A 14985-nucleotide genomic window follows, 5' to 3' on the forward strand; every position below is an offset into this window, starting at 1 on the left:
TTTATGTTGACTATTTATCAAGTTAAAAAAATTGGGCTCACTGAGCACTCTTCAAGTCCAAGTTTGTAAACTTTTGTCAGTGAACTGTGCTTAGAAGCACTAAATCAAACTTGTACATAGTTGTATAATTTGCAAATAAGAAGTTGAACACTCACCCTACAATATTGAAGGTGAATTTACAATTCCACACTTTACCTATCACTCACCCTGCAATATTGAAGGTGAATTTACAATTGCACAATATACTTTATACTCTTGACTAATGTTCATTCCAGCTGAGATGGTTTGATTCCTCTCCCTTGCACATGATTAAATCCAAGCATGTCTACTACTCCCTCTCCTCCAGTATTGTTGTCCTCGAGCATCTTGATTCTTGATGGAACCTATCTCTTACTCATAATGATTGGCAAAAGATTCTCATCCAGCTATGGGTTAGGCCTATTGAACCCATAACCCATAATTCTTTGTTTTATTTGGAGAATGATGTTGCATAGGCTACCATTCACTAAATTGGGGGGCTGTGAGCCTAATTATTGTTCTATTTGTTCCCAACTTGAATCTATTGTTCATGTTTTCTTTCAGTGTCCCTTTGCTCAAGCTATTTGGAATATGTTTGGTTTTGTCTTTGATGAAAATCTCTATGTTGAGAACATTATTGTTGACAAAGTATGATGTGGCAGCAAGTATCTTAATGTGTTTTGGTCTATCTTTTCTTCTTTCATACTCTGGTATCTATGGAAAGTGAGGAACAATAACATTTTTCAGAGTAAAGAAAGGATTCATATTGAGTCTCTTGTTAAAACTATACCATTGATCCTCATACTGGTTTGACTATACAAATCACACAGACCTCATCTTTGATATAATATCATTTTAAAGGCTATTTATACATTACTCCTCAATTAGGCATGATCAGCAATCCTTGATGGTGACTATATTATTAGCATTAATATCAACTACGTTAATTATGTTTATTGTTAAACTACATCTCCTTGTGGCACCAATTATGAGAAGGTATTATGGGCCGACCTAGGTACGATCATGTCACTTTAAGGCACATACACTTTGGTTATGGTATATAAGGATGGTGTCATTGTAGTTAAAGGACACACAACAATATATCAAGTTTGTTCCTTTAAGCAACTTTGCCACAAATCAAATACTTGCTAGATAAATAACTATTTCAGAACAACAACTAATATTGTCATCTCATTTCAAAGGTCAGGAATTAAGGAAGATCAAAACAGCAAGTTATAAAAGCATTATCTCAAATTTGATTAGTATATAATTTGCAGAAACTTTACATGGTATCAAAGCTTTGGTAGTCAAACCTAGGCTCTGCTAATTAAATTATCAGACTTTATAAATATCTAGCATCATTCTTCCATCTTCAATGGCACACACAATCAGACCTGAGGAAAAGTTTGATGGGAAAGAACACTTTGATGTAGGAAATTCAGAATCATGATGATTCTTGAAAAAAATGATGTAAAACAATTTGTTGATTCAACATCCAAACAAACTACTATTGAACCTAATAAAACTATCTGGAGTAAAGGAAATAGGAAAGCTATGTAGATCGTATTAGATGGGGTGGAAAAATAAAATAGTACACATGCTAACAAAACATCAAAAAACATTTTATATGATGAATGCATTATTAAATGCATATGAGGTCAACAATGCAACTAGAGTCCTCGCACTAAAAAGACAACTAAATCATATATAGATAAATAAGAGAGAATCAATGAACTCTTACTTCCCAAGGGTTGCCAGTCTAAGATATGAACTTGTAAGTATAGAAACCATAATTGATGACAAGGAACTACTACTGATGGTTATAGATGGGTTATCGGATTCATGGGAAATGTTCACACAAGGAGTAAGTGCTAGAGACAATCTTCCTGACTTCAATAGAATTAAAGGAGATTGTCTTCAAGAAAAATCCATAAAAATTAAGAAAGGGGGAAAGTTGAAAATTGAAGACGAAGAACTTCGTGTTCTTAAAACAAATTCCTATAAAGGTAAGAAGAAGGGTAAGCAAAAGAATGAGAAACCTAAAAAAGATCTATCCAAGATGAAATGTTTCAAATGTGAAAAGTTTTGACATTACAAATCTAATTTCCCTGAGAATTCTAAGCAGCATGTAAACTGTACAAATATTACTACGAAAGAAGATAACTATGATCCTGAGAATTGTGTATTGTATTCGGCTCTATCAAATGAAGTTCAAGTGAAGCATGGGTGATTGATAGTGGATAATCTTGACATATTACGCGATACGAAGAAGCACTAAACTCTATATCAGAAAAGGTTAATGGTGAAGTCACCATCGGTGATAATTTAGCACATTCGGTGAAAGGAATTGGAAATTGCACCTTGACACTAAAGTTGGGTAGTTCTCTACATCTCGAAGGAGTACTCTATGTACCATGAATACAAAAGAATCTAATCTTAGTTACAACACTTGAAGATGATGTGCATAATGTTGCCTTCATGGATGGTAAAGTAATGACCTAGGCTAAGAACTCCTCATTTAAGAAGGCAAAATTGACTGGTCAAAGAAAGGGATACTTGTATGAATTAAATTTAGGAACCTGGTCTACCCATTCAAGCCTTAATTCATGAAGTTGTTGATATAAATGAAATATGGACAGAAGGTTAGGACATCTAAATTTCAAAACCCTATCAACTATGGAAAAGAGTTTTACTGGTTTACCTAAGTTAACTAAAGATCATTCAAACATATGCAAAGGATGTGCTCTGGGTAAGAACACCAAAAGTCCACTTCATGATAGCACTAGAAACAATAACAATGTATCCGAATTAATTCACTCAAATTTATGTGGACCTATGTATGTTCCTTCTCTTCAAGAATTCTAGTATTATATACTCTATAGATGACCTCTCTAGAAAAACTTGGATTTACTTATTAAAATGTAAAGACACAGAAGAAATCCTTAAGAGATTTAAAAAATTTAAAACCTAAACTAAAAACTTATCAGGACAAAAAACTAAAACTCTTACGATTGATAATGGAGGGGAATTTACATCAGATTTGTTTAAAGAGTTTTATAAAGAAACAAGATTTAAGAGCGAGTATATCATTCCTTATAACCCATGACAAAAAGGGGTAGCAGAAAGGAAGAATAGGACAATTATAGAAGTTGCGAGCACTATAATATTTGATCAAAATCTAGAATATTATCTTTGGGTAGAAGCCTCTTGTACCGTTGTCTATATTCAAAACAAAAGTCTCCACTCCTATCTTAGAGATAAAACTCCTAAAGAAGTCTTTACTAAGACTAAACCTAATATAAGACATCTTAGGATTTCTGGGTCCTTGTTTATATACATGTTCCAAAAGAAAAGAGAACTAAGGTAGAACCCTCTGAGAGGAAAGGTATTTTTATAGGGTATAGTGAAACATCTAAAGCATTTAGGATTTTCATACCTGGTTAGAAAAATATTAAACTTAGTAGGGATGTAAGTTTTGAAGAAGATTTAACATTTAAAAGAGCTCTAAGTTTTGAATAACCCTCTCCCTTACCTAGTTCTGAAGAAAATACTAAATATGTGTCTTAGAGGGAGAAAACTGATAAAATTTAAGATGAAATTCATAACCTCAATCTTGAAGAAACCCAAAATTTGAAGAAAATGCCACTTTGGGCCATTAAGACAGTAGAGGAAGCACAAGACTTCACTGCACCATCTAGAACATTTAGAGAAAGCAAGAGACCCAAATATTTTCAAGTTATGCAGCAAACATGAATGATTTGTCTAAATCAGAAGCAACCAATGTTTTAGATGCTATTAAACATATAGCTTGGAAGGATGCCATGACAAAAGAATATGAATCCATTATGAAGAATGATGTTAGGAAATTGTTCCAAGACCTGAAGGAAAATCCGTTGTTTCTTCCAACTGGATACTTAAAATCAAGCATGTTGTAAACAGTAGCATTGAAAAATATAAGGTCATATTTGTAGCTAAGGGATTCTCTCAAAAAGAATAGATTGATTATGAAGAAACCTTTGCTCATGTTGCCAAATACACCTCTATAAGAGAAGTCCTAGCTATTGCAGCATTGAAGGGATGGAAAATACATAAGATGGATGCAAAAACACATTTCTGAATGGAAATATTACAAAAGAGGTATATGTGGAGCAACCTGAAGGATTTGAAACTCATAACCTTAAAAAATTTATTTGCAAGCTCAAGAAAGCTCTCTATGGGCTTAAACAAGTTCCAAGGGCATGGTATGAAAGAAATGATAAGTATCTCACTGGCTTAAGATTCTTCAAGAATGAAATTAATCCAAATCTATATTATAAAAGGGATAAAGATGATATGGTAATTTTGATACCGTGTGTTGATGATTTATTAATAACAGGTGATGATCATCTCATAGATCAATGCAAGAAAGATCCTATCAGAGAATTTAAGATGAAAGATTTAGGACTCCATTACTTGCTAGGTCTAGAAGTATAGCAGAATTCTGACAGCATCATACTCAATCAAGAAAAGTATCCATTAGACATCTTGAAGAGATTTGGAATGTGGAACTACAAGCCTATGTCTTCTCCCATGGAGAGTAATTTACATAAACTTAAGGAAGAAGCAACAAAACCACCTTCCATAGATTCTACTCTTTACAGAAAGATAATTGGATCCTTTATGTAATTGGTAAATACAAGACCTAACATTTTCTATGTTGTTAATGCATTAAGTCAGTTTATGTGTGAGCCAAAGGAGATTCACCTAGTTGTAGTCAAACACATCATGAAATACTTACAAGGCACTCTTAACCTTGTGCTAAGGTATGAGAAAGTTGAATTAGACCTACATGGATACACAGACTAAGATTAGGTTGGAAGTGTCACTAACAGGAAAAGCACTTCAAGATGTTGTCTCAATTTAGGCTCAGCAATGATATCATAGATATGTAGAAAGTAGTCTTCAGTAGCACAAAGTTCCACAGAAGCCAAATATATTGCAGTAGTGATGGCCTCTCGAGAAGCAGTTTGTCTTACAAAGTTACTTGTGGGATTATCTAGTCATGCCATGAATCCTATGATTATTCATTGTGACAATCATAGTTCAATCAAGCTCTCTATGAATCCAGTTTTCTATGACATGTCCAAACATATCGAAATTCCTTACCATTATGTAAGAGATATGGTAGACAAGAATACTATAAAATTAGAATACATTTGCACTACAAATCAGACAGCAAATATTCTCACCAAACCTATCTCGAGTGAAGATAGATCACTTTAAAAAAAGACTTAGTATCATTGAATTGTAATTCATTTTGTATTCTTTAAATTATTAATAAAATAATTTTATTGTCAAGCTATTGACTGTTATGAGCTCCACCATTGTATTCATTATTTTAGAGGTGACAATCTCTTAGATGATGTGTTAAACAGTAGAGCTCTACAATTAGATCTAGACGAGTTCAAGATCACATTGTGATGTAGACATTGTTGTTTATGAGTCACAATTTGAATAAAGGAAGAATTTTGTTATTCTCCAGAGTTTATTCTATGTTTTGGTAGATCTTAACTCAGAATCATGTTGTGATATAGGAATGTCAGTACCTATAAGCCACAACTTAGATAAATGAAGAATTTAATTATTCTCCAAATGTTATCTTATATATATTATTCATTGCAATATTGTTATCACTAGTATAAGTGATATGTCAGATCACAGATATAGTAATATGACATAGTATCATGTATTCAATAATACTGTTAAATTTCTAACAATGATTTTCATACTACTCTGAGAGTGCAGACCACACATTAATCTTCTCTCCTTGTATACCATTCGAAAACATTATATACATTTCACTTGGCAAATAGGATGGGTGGTGATCCTTGGCAATAACCTTGTTACACACTAACCAGGATTCAACCCCAAAGGAATAGAGAAGTTTGAAATGGCCGTTGCACGCGTTCCCGCCCATGGGCGACTGTCTGTTGCTGTCGTGGGCATTGCTTATGTTACTGCTACGGTCAAGTCAAGAGTGGTTCCTGCCTGTGTTAGTTTGGGGTAAGCTGGTGGTGTGGTGGATGTCGTTGGTGGTGGGACGGCGGCTGCTTCGTCCTTGCTTCCTGCTACGCCAGTTAGGATTTCTGGCCCTCTTCTTGTTGTTATTTTGGGTGTGGTTGTTCCTACTAATGCCTCTTCTACCCGGGTTGCTAGTCACTCTGCTATCTCCTATGCAGATGTGGCAGCCTTTGAAGCTGTTATTGCTCTAGCTTTGAGGATGGGGTCCCATCCGATTGTGGTTAAACAGGAGGCATGTCTGTTCCTATTAGTAACCTGCTATTGCTTCACCTTGATGCTGACATTGTTGATGAAGTCAACACATCTGCTGATGATTTCTTTGCTACGGCTGTTATCTATCGCTTTAGGGGTTTCTAACCCTCTCTCGTAGAGTTACATGCTTGGATATCCAAAGTTTGGGAACCACTCGTCTCAAATTTAGTTCAGATATACCCTGTTGCCAAGAGTTTTTTATTGTGAAATTTGCTAATGTTGAGGATAGGGTTGCTATCCTTTGTCGTGGATTCTCTTGAGAGGAACAGTTCCCCCTTATGGCCAAACCTTGGTATCCAGCTTTTGACCCTACTATGGAATCCTTCAATAAGATTCCTCTTTGGATTCATTTGCCGATTCTTCCCCTTCACCTTTGGCAGGACTCGATCTTGGAGGCTGTGGGGGATGGCCTTGGGGATTTCTTGATGGTTGATTTGGTTTCATCCAATATCTTTACGACAACGTATGCTCACATTCTTGTGAAGATGGATTTCTCTAAAGGGCTCCCTGCTAAGATTAAGTTGCCTTCTCCTAGTGGTTCTTGGATCCAACTTCTGGATTATGAAGGTATCCCTTTCAGATGTAGGAAGTATTATGATACTAGTCATCTTGTTGCTCGATGCTCTTCTGGTAAGGTCAGATCGAGGAAATCTTCGTCTTGGTGGTTAGGGGCTTCAGATGATCATTATACAATTTTGAAAGTTGCATCGATTTAGGAGGGTTTGATTAGTCCTTCGCATAATGATCTCACTTTGGATGAGGTTTCCATTAATACATCGAATGTTGTGCTTGGGGTACCTTCTATAGTTCAGCCTCAATGTGTTGTTGATGTCCTGTCTTCTACTGACTCATTGGTTCCTAACTCTTTGCCTACTTTGAGTCAAATTTCTACTGATGTCCCTTCTGTCCAGAACTTTGCTCCTCACTCTTCGGCTGGGGGGGTTTTGGGGGTTTGTGGGGATTGGCAAAGCATGGCAGAGAAGGTGGAGGATGGTTGGACTACAATTAAAAGGAAAAAAGTGAAATCCTCCATTCCCTCATTTGATATGGTTTTAAGATCTCAAAAGAAAGGACCAAAATGTAAATCTTGATGGCCTTTTTGTGCCTTGGGTTGTTTGCCCTCTTGTTAGGACTTTTGTGTGTCCCTCTAAGTTTGTCGGGTGGTTTTCCACAGTTCTAATTGGGTTTTCATTGTTATATCTTTCTTGTCCCTTTGTACAAGGTTTCTAGTCCTTTCAAAACCTATTTTTACTTAATCAAAACTATTTAGTTATGTTAGTTAATACATGTCTTATCTCCTTTCTGGGCATCGATTTCTATAAGTGAAGTATGGGCCAACCTAGAGAGGGTCATGTCCCTTTAAGGGACATGCCCTTTGGTCATGGTATAAGAGGTGGGTGTGATTGTAGTTTAAGGACACGCAACACATTGAAGTTTGCTCCTGATAAAAATATTGCCCTAAGAGAAAATACAAAAATATTATAAGCATTCCAAAATTATATTACTTCATTCAAACAAGATTGTTTATAGAAGATTATCTATAGTATACCTAGAAAGGTACACTATAAGTTTGATTCACCTAAGAATATGTGGGAACTTTACATGGTATCGAAGCTCTAATAGTCGAACCTAAGCTCTACAAATTAAATAATCGGCCTTGATATATATCTAGCATCATTCTCCTATCTTCAATGGCACACACAATTAGACCTGAGGACAGGTTTGATGGGAAATAACACTTTGATGCTTGGAAGTTCAAAATCATGATGATTCTTGAAGAAAATGATGTAAAACAATATGTTGATTTAGCATCTAGACATACTACTGTTGAACTTCATAAATCTATCCAAAGCAAAGGAAATAGGAAAGTCATTCAAATCATATTAGATAGAGCGAAAAATGATATAGAACCCATGGTAATGAAACATCAAACGAAATTTAATATGATGAAAGCATTACTAAATGCATATGGGGTTAACAATGCAACTAGAGTTCTCAGACTAAAAAGGCAGATCATATTAGATGGAGTGAAAATCTTACTTCCTAAGGGTTGCCAACCTAAGAGATTAACTTGCAAGTATAGGAATCATCATTAATGACAAGGAACTAACACTGATGGCTATAGATGGATTACCAAATTTGTGAAAAACATTCATACAAGGAGTTAGTGTCAAAGATAATCTTCCTGACTTCAATACACTTAAGGGGGACTGTATTCAAGAAGAATCTATAATACTTAAGAAATGAGGAAAACTAAAAACGGAGGATGAAGAACTTCATGTTCTTAATACCAATTCCTATAAAGGTAAAAAGAAGCATTTCAAGAAGAAAAGAGGTAATCAAAAGAATAATAAACCTAAGAAAGCTCTATTCAAAATAAAATGCTTCAGATGTGAAAGTTTGAACATTATAGATCTAATTGCCCTCAAGATTATAAGCAAGTGAATTGTACAAACATCACTAGGGAAGAAGATAATTATGATCCTGAGAATCGTGTATTGTATTCGACACTATCAGATGAAGTCTCAAGTAAAGCATGGGTGATTGATAGTGGATCTTTTTGACATATTACAGGATACAAAGAAGGACTAAACTACATGCCATAAATTCCCTTAAATGCCTCTTGCATCCCTATTACACACTCCTCCCTCATAACTCCCTTTGACCATCCATTTTTCCCATTCCCTCATACTCATCTTCTTCGTGACAAGTGTCACTCCCTAATTGTCTCTAAACAAGCACAATCCATGTATTCCTTTTTAGAGCATCCTAGCCCTCCCTCACCATTCTTCCATCCTTGCATCCTGAGTCTTCATCTCACCTCTCCTTAACCTATAAATAAAACCCTCTCCCCTCTCAATTCATATCATTTCCTAATGATCTCAGAAAAGGTTAATGGCAAAGTCACCATTAATGATAATTCAACACATTTAGTCAAAGGAATTAGAAATTGCACCATGAAACTAAAGTCAAGTACTGCTCTTATTCTCAAAGGGGTACTCTATGTACCAGGAATAAAAAGGAATCTAATCTCAATTACAACACTTAAAGATGATGGACATAATGTTGCATTCATATATGGTAAAGTCATAACCTTGGCTAAGAACTCATCAATTAAGAAAGCAAAATTGATTGGTTAAAGAAAAGGGTATTTGTATGAATTGAATTCAGAACCTAGTCGACCTATTCAAGCCTTAATTTATGAAGTTACAGATATAAATGAAATATGGCACAGAAGGTTATGACATCTAAATTTCAAAACTTAATCAACTATGGGGAAAATTATTGTTGGTATCCCTAAGCTGAATAAAGATCACTCAAACATATGCAAAGGATGTGCTATGGGTAAGAACACCAAAAGTCCATTTCATAATAGCAGTAGAATTAATTCACTTAGATTTATGTGCACCTATGTTTGTTCCTTCTCTCCAAAGATTTTGGTACTACATACTTTTTATAGATGACCTCTCTAGGAAAACTTGGATTTACTCCTTAAAATGCAAAGAATTAGAAGGAATCCTGAAGAGATTTAAAGAACTTAAAACCTTTAACTAAAAATTTATCAGGACAAAATTAAAACTCTTAGAACTAATGATAGAGGGGAATACAACTCGAATTTGTTTAAAAGGTTTTGTAAAGAAACAAGAATTAAGAGGGCGTATATCGTTCCTTATAACCTGCAACAGAACGAGTTAGCAGAAAGGAAGAATAGAACAATTATAGAAGCTGCAAGAGCTTTGATATTTGATCAAAATCTTGAATATTATCTTTGGGTAGAAGCCTCTTCTACTGTTGTCTATATTCAAAATATGAGTCCTCACTCCTACCTTAGAGATAAAACTCCTAAAGAAGTCTTTGCTAAGGTTAAACTTAATATAAGTCATCTTAGGATTTCTGAGTGCCCAGTTTATATACATGTTCCAAAAGAAAAGAGAACTAAGGTAGAACCCTCCGAGAGGAAAAGTATTTTTGTAGGCTATAGTGAAACATCTAAAACATATAGGATTTTCATATGTGGTCAGAGAAATATTGAACTCAGTAGGGATGTAATTTTTGAAGAAGAATTAGCATTCAAAAGAGCCCTAAGATGTAAAAAACACTCTTACCTAGTTCTGAAATAAATACAAAATCCGAGTCTCAAAGGGAGAACATTGAAGAGATTGAAGATGAAATTCAAAATCTCAATCTTGAAGAAACTCAAAAATTCTAAGAAAGGACCACTTTAGACCATTAAAACAGTAGAGAAAGCACAAGACATCTTTGCACCATCTGGAACAATCAAAGAAAGCAAAAGACCTAAAAGATTTTCTAGTTATTCAGCAGACATGAATAATTTGTCTAAATCAAAACCAACCAATTTTTTAGAAATGCTATTTGTAATGTCCCATTTTTAGCATTCATAGCATGATATTGTCGTTAGCCTATTTCCCCACGCTCCCATAGGCTAACCAGGACATTAAAGGGACTTAGAGGCCATTTGGCCTAGAGAATTTCAGTTGCAGGTCTTTCTGAGGGGTTTTGAGGCAACTTTGGGCATACTTACTATTTATAGTAAGTCATCTTGGGCATGGGCGAACATCCAGTGGAAACGGTATGTCGATGGTAATTGTTTAAAATCGACAAGAAGACTTGTTTATCACTGATAAGATTTGTTATGCATTGATAAAGCTATTTTATAAAGTTAAATTTAAATATTTAACTTTATTAATGCATAGACTATGGTTTGTGAAAAATATTTAAATTAAAAGAGTCCCCTTTATTTTATAACACATTGGAGACATAAGTTACATAAAGAGAGTTATGTTTTATCCCACATTGAGAAAACGAAGGATGGAGCCCTTGTGAGAACACTATAAAAGAAATGGAAGAGCTTTTTTTAAGTAGGCTTGGAAATATCAAAAAATTGGAAAAAAATTTGGAGATTGTCTCAATAGTTTGAAGGACGAAATCCCTTCAAGCTGGAAATCTTGACGCCATTAAAACATATGGTCTTGAGATTCAACATTGTAGTAGTCCGAAAAAGCAGATACGAAAAAGCAGCTCGAAAAAGCGGAACCGAAAAAGCAAGCCGAAAAAGCAGTTTGTAAAAGCAGTTCAAAAAGCGAATCCGAAAAAGCAGTCAAAAAAGCAAATCGAAAAAGCAAAGCAAAAAGGGCAACATTGAAAGAAATTATTACAGCCATCTACAACCAGGTTCTTTGTTAGTATTGTTTTTTAGGGTGTTATAAGCTTTCAGTTGTAAGTGTGCATTATACAAGCATTATCATTTTGTAATCCATGTAAATGTCAAAGTCTTGGCCATATTTCATGAGCATTGAAATTTTCTTTGCAATTAAGAAGATAATAATTGCTAGTGTCATTTAAGCAATTTAATATCATTATTTGTTAGCTAGTTAGTTTGCATACCAACTGTTTGTAAAAATGCCAGTTGGTTGTAGGTGTTCATTTCTCATGCTTAGGTCATATATATGCACTGAATATTGTCAAAATTAGTAGCACACTCATGTTAGGTCATTGTGTAGTCCATTGTAGTCTTCTAGCACAAGATTCTCATTGATGCAAATTGAAGAAAAAGTCATTTGAAGCTAGCTGAAATACTATATCAGTCATACGTCCCTTACATGTGAATTGTTTGATGAAATTCCTTGAGCTTCCATCAGCATTTTTTGAGGGCAAATTTGTGGAGGGTCATTATAGTAGTATCAGAGCTTGCTTGCAAAGTGTTTGACGAAATGTCAAACAACTGAAGTATAAAGATTTTTGGTATTTGAAGAAGTTATAACCTATTAGGGTTATTACACTATTAAACATACATCTTAGAAAGATGTTATGACAAAAGAATACCAATATATTATGAAGAATGATGTTGGGGAAACTATTCCAAGACCTGAAGGAAAATATGTTGTTTCTTCCAAATGGATATTTAAAATAAAGCATGTCATTGACATTGCATTGAAAAATATAAAACCGGATTTGTAGCCAAGGGATTCTCTCAGAGAGAAAGGATTCGTTATGAAGAAACATTTGCTCCTGTTGCCAGATACACCTCTATAAGAGTAGACCTGGCTATTGCAGCATCGAAAGGATGGAAAGTACATCAGATGGATCTAAAATAGGCAATTCTTGAATGGAAAGATTACAGAAGAAGCATATTTTGAGTAATTTGAAGGTTTTGAAATTCATGATCCTAACATTTTTGTTTGCAGGCTCAAGAAAGCTATCTATGGGCTTAAATAGGCTCCAAACGCTTGGTATGAAAGAATTGATAAGTATCTCACCAGCTTAAGATTTTACAAAAATGAAGTTGATCCAAATCGATATTATAGAAGGGATAAAGATGATATGGTAATTTTAATAGTATTTGTTGATGACTTACTAATAACAGGTGATGATCATCTCATAGGTCAATGCAAGAAAGAACTAATCAAAGAATTCGAGATGGAAGATTTGGGACTCCTTCATTACTTCCTAGGACTAGAAGTACGGCAAAATTCTAACAGCATTGTTCTTAATCAAGGGAAGTATACATTAGATATCTTGAAGAGGTTTGGAATGTGGAACTACAAGTCTATGTCTTTTCTAATGGAGACTAATCTACATAAACTTAAAGAAGCAGCAGTAAAATCACCTTCTATTGATTCTACTCTCCACAGGCAAATGATTGGGTCCCTTGTGTACTTAGTAAATACAAGACCTAATATTTGCTATGTTGTAAATGTCTTTAACTCAATTTATGTGTGAGCCAAAGGAGATTCACCTAGTTATAGTCAAACACATTATGAGGTACTTACAAGTCACTCTCAACCTTGGGCTCAAATATGAGAAAGTTGACTTGGATTTACATATATTCACTGACTCAGATTGGGGTACAAGTATTTAAGTTAGGAAAAGTACTTCAAAATATTGTTTCAATTTAAGATCACCAATGATATCTTGGATATGTAGAAAATACTCTTCAATAGCACAAAGTTCCACTAAAGCCGAATACATTGTAGCAACGAAGGTCTCTCGAAAAGCAATTTGGTTTAGAAAGTTACTTGTGAGATTATTTGGTCAAGCCATGAATCCTATGATTATTCATTGATAATCATAGCTCCATCAAGCTTTCGATGAATCTAGTTTTTCATGACAGGTCCAAGCATATCAAAATTTCTTACCATTATGTAAGAGATATGATAGACAGGAATAGTGTAAAATTAGAATACATTTGCATTGCAGATTAGAGAACAAATATTCTCACCAAACCTCTCTCTAGAGTGAAGATAGATCACTTCAGGAAAAGACTTGGTATGGTTGAATTGTAATTCATTTGTATTCTTTAAATTATTAATAAAATAATTTTATTGTCAGGCAATTGAGTGTTATGGGCTCCATCATTTGTATTCATCATTTTAGAGGTGACAATCTCTGAGATAATGAATGCTTGTATAAAAGACATTATGAAAAATGACGATCTCTCAGATAATGTGTTGTAGTAGAGAACTAATGTTTGATCTAGGTGAGTTCAAGATAATTTGTGACATAAGCATTTATATGCCTATGAATCACAACTTGGATAAAGGAAGAATTTATTCTTCAAACTTTATCCTCTGTTCTAATAGATCTTAACTCAAGATCAAGTTGTGATATAGGTTTGTTAGCTCCTATGAGTCACAACCTAGATAAATGAAGAATTTAATCATTCCTCAGGTTTTATCCTGTGTGTATTGCATTACATGCAAATACTAGCATCACTAGTGTAAGTGATAAGTCATATCACAAGATTATTACGACTCAGTATCATGTGTTCCATGATACTATTTGCTCAGAAGATTCAAATAGATATAGAGTATCAATCTATGCTTATTCATCGTAATTGATGATGCTAGATATGTTCTCTCAGTATGATTATCAAGTTAAGAGGGAGTGTTAAATTTCTAGTAGTGATATTCATATTGGTCTGAGAGTGCAAACCGCACATTAATCTTCTCTCCTTGTATACCATTCAAAAGCATTATATATATTACACTTGGCAAATAGGATGGGCGGCAATCCTTGGCAATAACCTTGTTATGCAATAACTATAACTATTCATTTATGTTAGTTAATACATGTGTTATCTCCTTTTTGGGTGCCAATTTCTATAAGTAAAGTATGAGCCAACCTAGAGAGGGTCATGTCCCTTTAAGGAACATGCCCTTTGGTCATGGTATAAAAGGTGGGTGTGATTGTAGTTTAATGACACACAACACATTGAAGTCTACTCCTTAAAACAATACTGCCCTAAGACAAAATACAGAAATAATATAAGCATTCCAAAATTATATTACTTCATTCAAACAAGACTGTTTATAGAAGATTATCTACAGCAGACCTAGAAAGTTACAATATAAGTTTGATTCACCTGAGAATCCATAGAAACTTTACAAACACCACATGCTAAGAGGAAGATTCAGATAGATATAGAGTATCATTCTATGCTTATTCATTGTAATTGATGATGCTAGATATATTATCTCTCATTATGATTATCAAGTTAAGAGAGAGTGTTAAAACTATAACTTTGATCCTCATACTGGTCTGACTGTGCAGATCGCACAGAGCTCATCTTTGATATAATACCGAAGGCTATTTATACATTACTCCTCAGTTGGGCATGATCGGCGATCCTTGATG

The sequence above is a fragment of the Cupressus sempervirens genome, chromosome 2 (genome assembly GCF_028749045.1).
Source record: "Cupressus sempervirens isolate cs-2001-9-10 chromosome 2, ASM2874904v1, whole genome shotgun sequence".
In the NCBI taxonomy this organism is placed as follows: domain Eukaryota; kingdom Viridiplantae; phylum Streptophyta; class Pinopsida; order Cupressales; family Cupressaceae; genus Cupressus; species Cupressus sempervirens.